Here is an 11,147-nt window from a genome sequence, read left to right on the forward strand (position 1 = left end):
ATCGAAATGAAAATTTGTACATATATGTATCGCAGATGACTACACAATATTTTATTGGTCCGGACCCTGGGGAGGTGCATTGAGGGGTCGAAAGACTATAAATCAATTTTAGCCTACTTCCAATTATCGTATCGAAATGAAAATTTGTACATATATGTATCGCAGATGACTACACAATATTTTACTGCTCCGGACCCTGGGGAGGTGCATTTAAGGGTCGAAAGACGCCAAATCAATTTTAGCCTACTTCTAGTCACAGTATCGAAATGAAACTTTGTACTTATATGTATCGCAGATGACTACACAATATTTTATTGGTCCGGACCCTGGGGAGGTGCATTGAGGGGTCGAAAGACCCAAATCAATTTTAGCCTACTTCCAATTATCGTATCGAAATGAAAATTTGTACATATATGTGCCCTTAATTTAAAAGTGGACTAAGTCACTCCTAAAAATGCCCTCAAATCTAGCCTTAAAATAATTCTAATTTAAGGGGTAAAGTTTATTTGAAAGCGAAATTGCAGTTAATAAATTTCTTTATTTCTCCTCTAGTGATTTCATAAAAGAAATATAATTAAATCGTTATAAGAAAATTGTTTTTTAAGTTTTTCTTTAAACAATGCAAAAAGTGACTTAGTCCACTTTCATAATCATGGGCACATATGTATCGCAGATGACTACACAATATTTTAGTTGTCCGGACCCTGGGGAGGGGCGTTGGAGGGTCAAAACTTGCCAAATCAATTTTAGCCGACTTAGAATTATAGGGGAGAGTGGGACACATTTGAAGAATTTTTGCTTTCGCAACTTCTTGAACGAAATACATATGTTCGTTTTCTTGATCTATAAAGTTTACTAACAATAAACATTAACATTGAACTTCGATTTCAAATAACATTTGGATAGTTAGACGAAATATTGATATATGTAAAATTTTGATGTTTAACCAATATAACTCTTATGTTCAAAAGTGGGACAGGTTTGAACATGGAAGGTGCGCTTTTGCACAGAAGTATTACTTTCGTTGTAATGAATAGATAAAACATAGGTTTTATTAATTTTTTACTAAGAACATACACATACTCAAAATTGATTATTATATCATATTCAAGAAACCAAAAAATAATAAAAACTCAGAAAAAAATAACCTTAAAATTTAAAATATAGTTATTTCACATTTATTAGTTGAAAAGAAAAACAAGAAAAATTAATTTAAAACATAACTTCGAAAAATGATATTCATATTCATACCTTTTATGCTTCCAAGAGTAAAATAGATTTATTTTGTGATCAACCTATTTTTCTAGACATTAAATGCAAATGTTAACAAAGCGGATGTTCTTTATATACCAGGAGCGTTAATTGGTGTAGGCAGCTTGCAGGGGCGTACACACCTTTGGGGCAAGCGGGGCGGTGCCATGCCAGGGCCTCGACTGGAAACAATGCAGAGTTGGCAACTTAAAGATAAGTAATTTGACATGAATTACTTCGGATACAAGAGAGACAAATTATATTGGTAGCCAGTCACATACCTCAGGGATCGCAAAAAAATAAATCAGTTTTTTGAAAAAAAATTACCTATATATTATTTGCCACAAAAAGTGTTGCGTAAATAATCTTAGCGACCAACAAATGATACATCAGGGGTTCCATAAAAAAAAGTAGGCTGTATACCTACGTACTTTTTTATTTGTTCTTATTTTCTATATAATTTGTTCTTTTTCTATATCAACTCAACGTACGCCTCCGGCAGCTTGACTTTAATTTTTATACCACGTAATCGAGTTCTCATCGAAATCAGTCTAGTAGAACTTGAAGGATTCAGGCATTTTTTGTTTAATCTTCAATAATGTTATACCTAGGTACTTTCCAAATAAAAATCAATGTATCCTCTCACCCATCACAGCTCAGCTCAGCTCACTTTACTTTAGCTCACCCAACAGCTCAGCTCAACCATCAGCTCAGCTGACTTTCAACTCAGCTCAAATGAGCTGAGCTATGGTACATAGCTCAAAAGTCAGCTAGCTCAAAATTTGAGCTGAGCTGTGAGCTGAGCTCAGCTCACTTTTGAGCTTTGTAGCAACTCTGCAAGTTCCATATTGCTACTACTAGTGCTGAAGCACACACAATTCTCATAAAATGACCATATCGCACATTTTATGCTCAATTCATTTAGTTTCGTTAAGCGTATACCGTACGTTCTGAACCGCACAACATGTGTAAATTTCACAGAATAAATTGAAAACTACATGGACGCAAGGAGGATGAAAGAATTAATTTATTGCTCACTTGATAAAAATGTAAAAAAACGATGTGTGGATTAATTAATTTAATAATAGAAATTAAAAATATCAAATGAAATTCATGTACATATACTGAATGAGAAGTATAACTTCAGTCGCGTGTACATGTGTACACACACTCTTTTTTAATTTAACATTGTGTAGCTTGTAGTGTATGTAGAGTTATGTGTGATATACCAAATGAAAAGTAACATCATCAGGATGCTCAATAAAGTTAAATCAAATTTGTATTTGCTTTAGATCAAAAGATAGAACCTGTTGAATAATAAAACTTTATTTTACCGTTATCTCAAAATTGTGACTACAAAATTGATTGAAATTTCGCACAGATAATAGTCCTGTCTATTATCTATCTTCAATATAAATTTCATTTATTTATCTTTTGAAGAAAAAAAGATAAAAATAAAAAACGGTTAAAAAAGGTAAAAAAAACTTGTTTTTCCCGTTATTCGGTCAAAAACCATTTTGAAATACCAATTTTTTGCACATGTATGCGCACAGTCATAGACTACATGTTCTATAAGCTTGAGATTTTTTGAATGCTAAAAAAAATTAAAAAAAAATAAAAACTCACCCAAAAATACCCCAAAATAAGTAGGTGTTTTTCAAAAATTCATATTTCGAAACGCAGAGACTTTTTTTTCATAACCTTTCGAATGATGTTTTTTAAATTGTCAAAAAAAAAAAAATTCCCCTACCTATAATCACTACTTTGTCAAAGGTCTACCTCATGTTTTAGTTTTAGAAAACCATTAATAGCTTGATTTTGAAATTTTTTAGAATTTTTTCAATACTTTTATTAGTCTTGCAATAAATTTATCTATTGATTAAACAAAAATTCAACTCTTTACATTGTCGCGTTTAGAAATTAGCCAATTTTTTGAAATTTTGCTTTACCCCTATTTACCCTATTAAAAGATGGAATTTTTTAAAATCCTTCAAATATATTATCTTCCAAATAAGCTATAGAAGATTTTTGTATTTCTAATAGTTTATTTTTAATTGAAATTTTTTGCCGCACTGCGAAAGTGCGAGAGTGGAACGGGAGAAAAAGGCGTCACTTTTTTGTATTGGCTGCTATGGTTCATCGATTTCTAAGACGTTATCACTATTAATAGTTGGTGAAATAGTATCCAATCGTGCAGACAGCAAAATAATCCAAACCATTTTTCAACCAGATCTAAAAAAAAAAAAAAAAATCCAATTCCAAATTGGTCAGATTAAACCAAAAACTGATTGATCTGGCATGCAACTCACATCCTTTCCATAACAAATCTCCTTTAACTTAATTTACTTTTGGGTGAAAAAAAAACTTCTTCTTCCAAAAGTTTCTTTTTCTCACCCAGAACTCAAAATTTCACACTTAATCAACAAAATTCCAAAGTGAAAATGCATTGAGAATAGATACCTTGAGATATACCTAAGGTGTCTTCCTTTTTTTCTACTACCCAACTCAGTAAACTCTATCAAGGCTACCTACAGTCCTTGTGGATATACTATGCAAACCCATCAGAGTGCCCTCGGTTGATAGGGTGGAATGAAAATCAAAAATCATTCTCACAACCAACATCTCGGTTTGGTTGTCGTTCGAAGAGATGTAACGCTGCAGGGTGATTCTATGGTTAAGCTTTGGAACTCATCCACTGTTTCCAAGTTTACGCATCAGCAGTTTATTTGAACATTATTCTTCAACTCACTATCACTACCCGACTGCACTATATATACACAGTAGCAAATAAGGAGTGAATTTACAAACCGGGTGTTACGTGATGCATCCCTTCGAGCAGATTTTCCTCTTTTCTTCGAGGATGTTGTTGGAATCTTTGTGTTTAGTGAAATAACTGTGTTTACTCTATTTCCACACACACACACAATAGCACAAATCAATAACAGATACTCGCACTTGCTTTCTATTCCTACGAGTAGATACTAGCAGGTCGTAGTAGTAGAAGCATACAAAATTGCTAGTATTGCTTTATCATCCTTTTTGCATTGCAAACAGATTGCTATGCACTTGAACGGTCGCCAGGACATTTTTGTGTGATGTCGGCGACGGGCGATTGCTGTTGTACAGTGTACATTTTGTGGTAGTAGTGGTGATAGCGGGTGATGCATTAAGTTGAGGGCAAATGGTTAGGAAACTGTATTTTCGTCGTAGTCGTTGAAATAGGCGGTTAGGAATTTTGGGGGAAAATATTTGCTCGTTTGAATTGTTGATTGGCAGTACATAAATCGTTTTTGACGCCATTCGAGCAGAACATGCTATTAGTGGGTAAATCTCTTTGCAATCCCCAAACTAATCAGATGTGTGTATTCTCATTTTTTGATATGGAATTTTCCTCTCCTTTTCAATTCAATTGGATTCAATATTTATTCCAGGGGAGATTTTGAAAATATTTTTTAAGTAAATTTTCTGATTCATTTAAAATGCGGTACTGTGGATCGAACCGGACTGCAAACTCCGAACCGGACATGAGATTTTCAAACTTCCGATGGAATTTATTCATGCAATGACTTAGAGAGAGTTATCGAGCTAGCATATAGCATAGCATAGAGCTGATTCAAATTTGCAAAAGTTTTGTGGTATTTTCAAATGAAAAAAGAGATGCAAATATAGATTAGGATATAGGAGCAGATCAGATATTTTGTATTCGAATTGAAAATAGATAGTAGCAAAATTGATTTTAAAACCCGATTTTATATGTGTCAAAGTGGATTTAGATGTTATATGCATGTTTTTATTAATGGATTTTTGCAAATGGATATTAGTATGAAATTTTTAGTCTAATTTTGAGATTGATTTGAAATATTTTGTACTTCGATAAGATAAATGATTGTGTGCATTCATGTATACGCAGGATAAAAGGTATGATTATGTTGCAAGTTGGATTAAAATGTTTCAATAATCTAGAAATTTTCATTTCCAGTCCAATGGTCGTTGGAGAGTTGAAACCATTTTATACTGGATTGGATACTGATATTGATGTTACAATACGAGTATTAACCAAAATTAAGATTTGCTTGAAAAATTCACTCATAGTACTAAAATTTTGTAAAAAAAGTTTCAAAGTTTTACAAATTCGTACTAAAAAAAATGCAGCCATACTTTGTGGCGGAATCAAAAAAAATTTATCTCATTAATTGTAGCTAATTAAATGCAAATTTGTTGAGCAAACCAAAAATTTGTACCTCACATAGTTTTTGAATTATTGAATTTTCCGCTAAAATAAGTCTGAAGTTAGCGGACAAAATCTGAAATGATTGAAATTAATGAGTTTAGATGAATTCCAAATTTTGTAGCTTTTTAAATGCTTTTCAATTAGGTACATGAACTTGGTTTTTGTAGCTTGAACAGTTTTTTTTTGTTATTCAAAATTCCGCTAAAATAAGACTGAAGTTAGCGAAACGAAAGTAGAAAAATTAATATTTTTTTGATGCCCAAAATTGTAGCTAATTAAATGCTAATTTTTTGCGCAAAAATTAATTGTGTAGCTCCACCCAGTCATTTTTTATTTCAACTTAAAGTTTCAGAAGTGCACTTCCGGTTTGATGAGGCCAGTGGAGACTTTTTTTCAAAAATCACTTTTTTAAGTTTTTTCTCTTTCTAATAATTGTAGCTTTTGAATGCAATTTTGTAGCTCAAACCGTTTTTGAAATATTCAAGATTTTGTTTAAAAAAGATAGCTCAAAAGTCACCTTTCAAAATCCAAAAATTTTTTTTTGCACAAATTTGAAGTAACCTAAACTAAGACGAAATCCAAAAACCTCAATTTTGTAGCTCGATTAGTTTTTTTGTTATTCATTATTCCGCTAAAATAAGACTCAATTTCATATGTAACTATCAAAATTTTCAAAAAAGTTGAATTTTTTAATTTTTTTCTTTTCTAGAAATTGTAGCTTTGCAAAAAAAAAATTTTTTGCGCAAAAATGAATTTTGTAGCTCCTCTCAGTCATTTTCTATTTCAATTTGAACTTCCTGTTCGCTGTACCAATGCACGAAAATTTAAAAAAAGACTTTTTTTCGGTACATAACCTTAAAATGAATAAATTGTTTTTTTCATACACATTTCAGAGCTTCTTAATATAGTTAGATAGTACTACTTCATAAACTTCAGGAAGTCAAGTTTATTGTGTTGTGGATAAGAATTTCTTATCTGTAGTGACGGTGTATGCAAAAGCTAAGCTAAGAAAGGAAGTTCATAAATTATGAAAACATATTTTCAAGATATTTCTGCTTTGTTATCGTGTCAAACTGCATGGGGGAGAATAGCTAGTTTGGAAAACAATAGAAATAGTATAATTAGTGTACCCATAACGTACGACCTACAACACCATGCATTTACTCCATGCTATTCAAAAGGCTTGCAGTAGTAGGTTTATAAAATTAACTATGTGAATTGAGAATGTATTATGGTTATAAACTTTGTAAGTTTAAGGTTATAGTAAGAAAATTGGCTTTAAGCGGAAGTAGGTATGATGGTGATGCGAAGCGTGTTTTTTCTATATTTAATTATTATGGTGTTGAAACCACTTCCGTTCTCAAGGAAGGTGAATAAGATTCCTACAAAATTCTCTAGTTTGATATAAAATACATACATGAATTTAAAATTTTTTCTGCAAGCATTTTAAAAGTTTATGTTTAAAAAAAAAATCATGTGTGCAATTCACACGTGGTTGAAGTGAAACCTTAAAAATCATTTTAAAAAAATCGAAAAAATATAACTTTTTTTTATTCAATAACTTATTTTTATATGACAACCTACAATACATTTTATACCATCTGAAAGCTTATTGTTTCAGCTCAAAATATTTATATCGACCATGTCTTTATAACATCTACAAAAAGAGCTAGAATTTTTTTAACCCAATTAGTTTTCATAAAAAAAGCCAAACAATCAATCTCTTTTCTCTTCTAACGCCATTAAATCCATTTTTTAAAAGACAACCTATAATAAATTTTATATCATTATTATTTCACCTTTTATATGACGCTTGAATCATATTTCTACCATGCCTACGAAAAATATAAGAATTTTTTAAAGCCAACCATGTCGAAATTTAAAACTAATACCAAGTTTTTCAATTAAAGATTATATAACTTGTAGAGCACGTACCGTTATGTGTGATTTATTAAATGAAAGGTAATACTATCAGCATGCGTGGTAAAGTTAAATAAATTTGTTATGTGCTCTAGATCAAAAGATATAACGTGTTTAGAAATAGAACGTCTTTTCACCGTTATTTCAGAACTTTGAATATGAAATTAATTGAAATTTTGCACATTTTCTACTGTATAAATTTCATTCATCTATCTATTAAAACAAAAAAGTTATGATCAATTGATTTTTCGTGTCACTTTTTCGTTTCATCTTGTTTCAAATCACTACGATACTAAAGAAGTTTTCACTTCAAAAAAAAAAAAAAAAAAATGAAAAAGGTCAATCTGTAGCTTAAAAAAAATGTGCCATTATTTACTGTGGTATCATTCCGATTGAAAAAGAACACAAAAGGCATTTTTTGACATTGAAAAAGGACAATCTTGAGAAATTTTAACTTAAAAATTGAATAAATTTCATGAATAATCTTATTTAGATTGTTAGAAAAAATTCTTCTACAAAAATACACACCATTTACCTGTCTCTATCCTGTTGCTGCTGTCTTTGATGACTTTATTTTTTGTTGTTCTTTTTTTTTTGTACTTTTCGTGCGTATTTAGTTCTTGTTGTCATCGAGAAAGTTAAATAAGAAAAGGTATCTTTTTTGAGATGGAAAGATTGAAACTTGAATTTCTTTTGAGATGATGGCTGATTGCGAATATTTACCTTTCTACTACGACACAGAATCCTATTATCCCCTTTTCGCCTTTTTTTTTTTGTTCTTTTCATTTAAGTATAGTAGAGAGTGTATGAAAATTTAATAGGCTTTTCCTAAGAAGCTTTGTTTGGCCTAATTCGATGCATTGGGCGTAAGAAAAAATTAGGGACACGTGTTGACTTTTTTTTTTTTTTGTGAACCTAGAGTGTCCTAGATATTATGTAGGTTTCGCTGGTAAGTGGAAATGTCTGACATTTAAGTGACATTTTTTGATATTTTTTTTTTTCTGTTGTTGTTTTCCCTTTTCTTATATGAAAGAGGAGTTTAAAGAGAAAAGTGAAGTAGAATAATCTGGGTCATGCGTTTTTGCTTATCATTTTGACAATGAAACCAATTTGTTGGGATGAAAAAAATTTTGAGAATAAAGATGTATTGATTAATTAAGTTTCTAGCTACGATTAGAAATTGAAGAAGAAATTCGGTTGAAAAACTAAGTCTGAAGCAGGAGTTTTGTTTTTAGTTCTTAAAGTTAAAACTCTTTTTTGACTTGGCTATCCAAAACCAGAAAAAGTAGGAGACTTAAGACGAGGGCGAGGGGCTTTTTTAAAAATTATTTTCGACGGTGCCAAATTTGAAAGTACGCAAACTTTCAATAAAATTGGTCTTGTTCACTTTTCAAAAGAGAAATAAAACCAATTTTTAACAGTTGACTTTATTTCACTTTGTGAGAATGAAATAAGGCCAAAAAGTATTAGTCTTGAAGCGATTTTTTTTATTCTCCTAATTCACGTACTGAATGCTTTTGTATTTAAAATTCTTGAGAAACAAAGCAGAACAAAATACATTGTCCAACTATTGAGAAAGTCTACTCAACTGTTATGTTAGAGGTCTTTTAAAAACATTTTTTTGACGTGATAACGTCTTACAAATCGATGAACCATGGCAGCTACCACCAAAAAGTGACGCCATTTTCTCCCGTTCCACTCTCGAACTTTCGCAATGCGGCAAAAAATTTCAAATACAAATTATAAATAAACTTTTGAAGATAAAAAATCTTCTATAGCTTATTTGAAAGATAATAATCTAAAGTTGAATACATTTGAAGGATTAAAAAATTCCATCTTTTTATAGGGTAAATATTGGTAAACAAAATTTAAAAAAATTCTATTTTCTAAACGCGACAATGTATAGAGTTTTTAATCGATATTACAAGACTGACAATGGATTTGAAAAAAATTCTAAAAATTTTAAAACCAAGTAATAAATGATTTTCGAAAACTAAAACATGAAGTAGACCTTTGAAAAAGTAGTGATTATAGGTAGGTACAGGGGAAATTTTTTTTGACAATTTGAAAAACGTCATTCAAAAGATAATAAATAAAAAAGTTAGGGGTCTAATAGGGATTTTTTTTTAATCTCTGCGTTTCGAAATATGAATTTTTGAAAAACACCTATACTTATTTTGGGGTATTTTTGGGTAATTTTTATTTTTTTAAATTTTTGTAGCATTCAAAAAATCTCAAGCTAATAGAACATCTTGTCTATGACTGTGCGCATACATGTGCAAAAAATTGGTATTTCAAAATGGTTTTTGACCGAATAACGGGAAAAACAAGTTTTTTTGTCCCAAGTTTTTTTACCGTTTTTGACCGTTTTTTATTTTTATCTTTTTTTCTTCAACAGATAAATGAATCTGTGCAAATTTTAATCAATTTTGTTGTCACAATTTTGATATAACTATAAAATAAAGTTCTATTTTTCAACAGGTTATATCTTTTGATCTAGTGCAAATTTATTTATTTTTTTTTTAATTTCTATTTTTCAACAGGTTATATCTTTTGATCTTGTGCAAATTTAAACTTGATTTAACTTTGCTGAGCATCCTGATAATATTACCTTTCATTTGATATATCGCACATAACTGTACATTCACAACAAGCTACACAATGTTTAATTAAAAAACTTGCAAAATACCTCGAAACACCTGTGGAGATCTGTTGATCATGAACAGCCACTAGTGTGGGAAGTACCGTAATCTCAGTTTGAAATGTAGACATGGTTGGCTTTAAACAATTCTAACTTTTTCTCTATGCATCGCTGAAATAAGATAGAAAAGTCATTTGAAAAGTGCAATAATGAGCTTTCACATGATATAAAAAAAAATTGAAATTGAAAAAATTGATTCAATAGGAGAAAATAAAATTATATGCTTTTTTTGATGAAAATTGATCGAGTTCAAAAAATGCTAGCTCTTTTTGTAGATGTCTAATAGATATGATCGATATACATATTTTGAGCTGAAGCAATAAGATTTCAGGTGGTATACAATTTTGTATAGGTTGTTATATCGAAAAAATGGATTATTGTTTGATGGAAGTGATTTTTTCACTTTTTTCATAAGAAATGATTGGTTTTAATAAATTATTTTAATACTTTTTTCACATTGTAAAAATTTAAAAATGGTTTTTTTCTTTAGAAGCAATTTTTGCCTTTTTTTGTTAGCTTTTAAAATAAAAAAAAAGAATCATTCTTCTTCTTCCGCCTTCAAGGGTTTATTGAGTCAAGGGTCGATCGTTTCTTGATCTATATAAACAGCTCAAAAATAAACAAAAAAGATTTTGAAAGAAAATTTTATTTGCATGAAATAAAAATGCGTGGTTTCTTCGTCAGAAATCTCAACTTCAAATTTCAAACAAATCTTCAATTAAAATAGCAACCACATTGAAAAAAATTCGCAACTAATAAACAATTTTATTTAAAATAATTATCATCAAAACTACATTTAACTGCAAAAAAAAAAAAACAATCCGAAATTTCAAAAGAAAGTGAATTAAAAATAACAGCAATTTTAATAAATTAAGCGCATCAAGTTCAAAAAACAAATAAAAACGCAGGCATAATATTCTCGCCGTACTATTAAAATCAAACGAAATGTTTTCGCATCTCATCAAAATCCAAAAATTAAAAAAAAAAAAAAAAAAACTGTATTGACTGTAAAACTTTGTAAATGTTGTTTTTCCAAACAAACCG

The sequence above is a fragment of the Episyrphus balteatus genome, chromosome 2, assembly GCF_945859705.1.
Source record: "Episyrphus balteatus chromosome 2, idEpiBalt1.1, whole genome shotgun sequence".
Lineage (NCBI taxonomy): Eukaryota > Metazoa > Arthropoda > Insecta > Diptera > Syrphidae > Episyrphus > Episyrphus balteatus.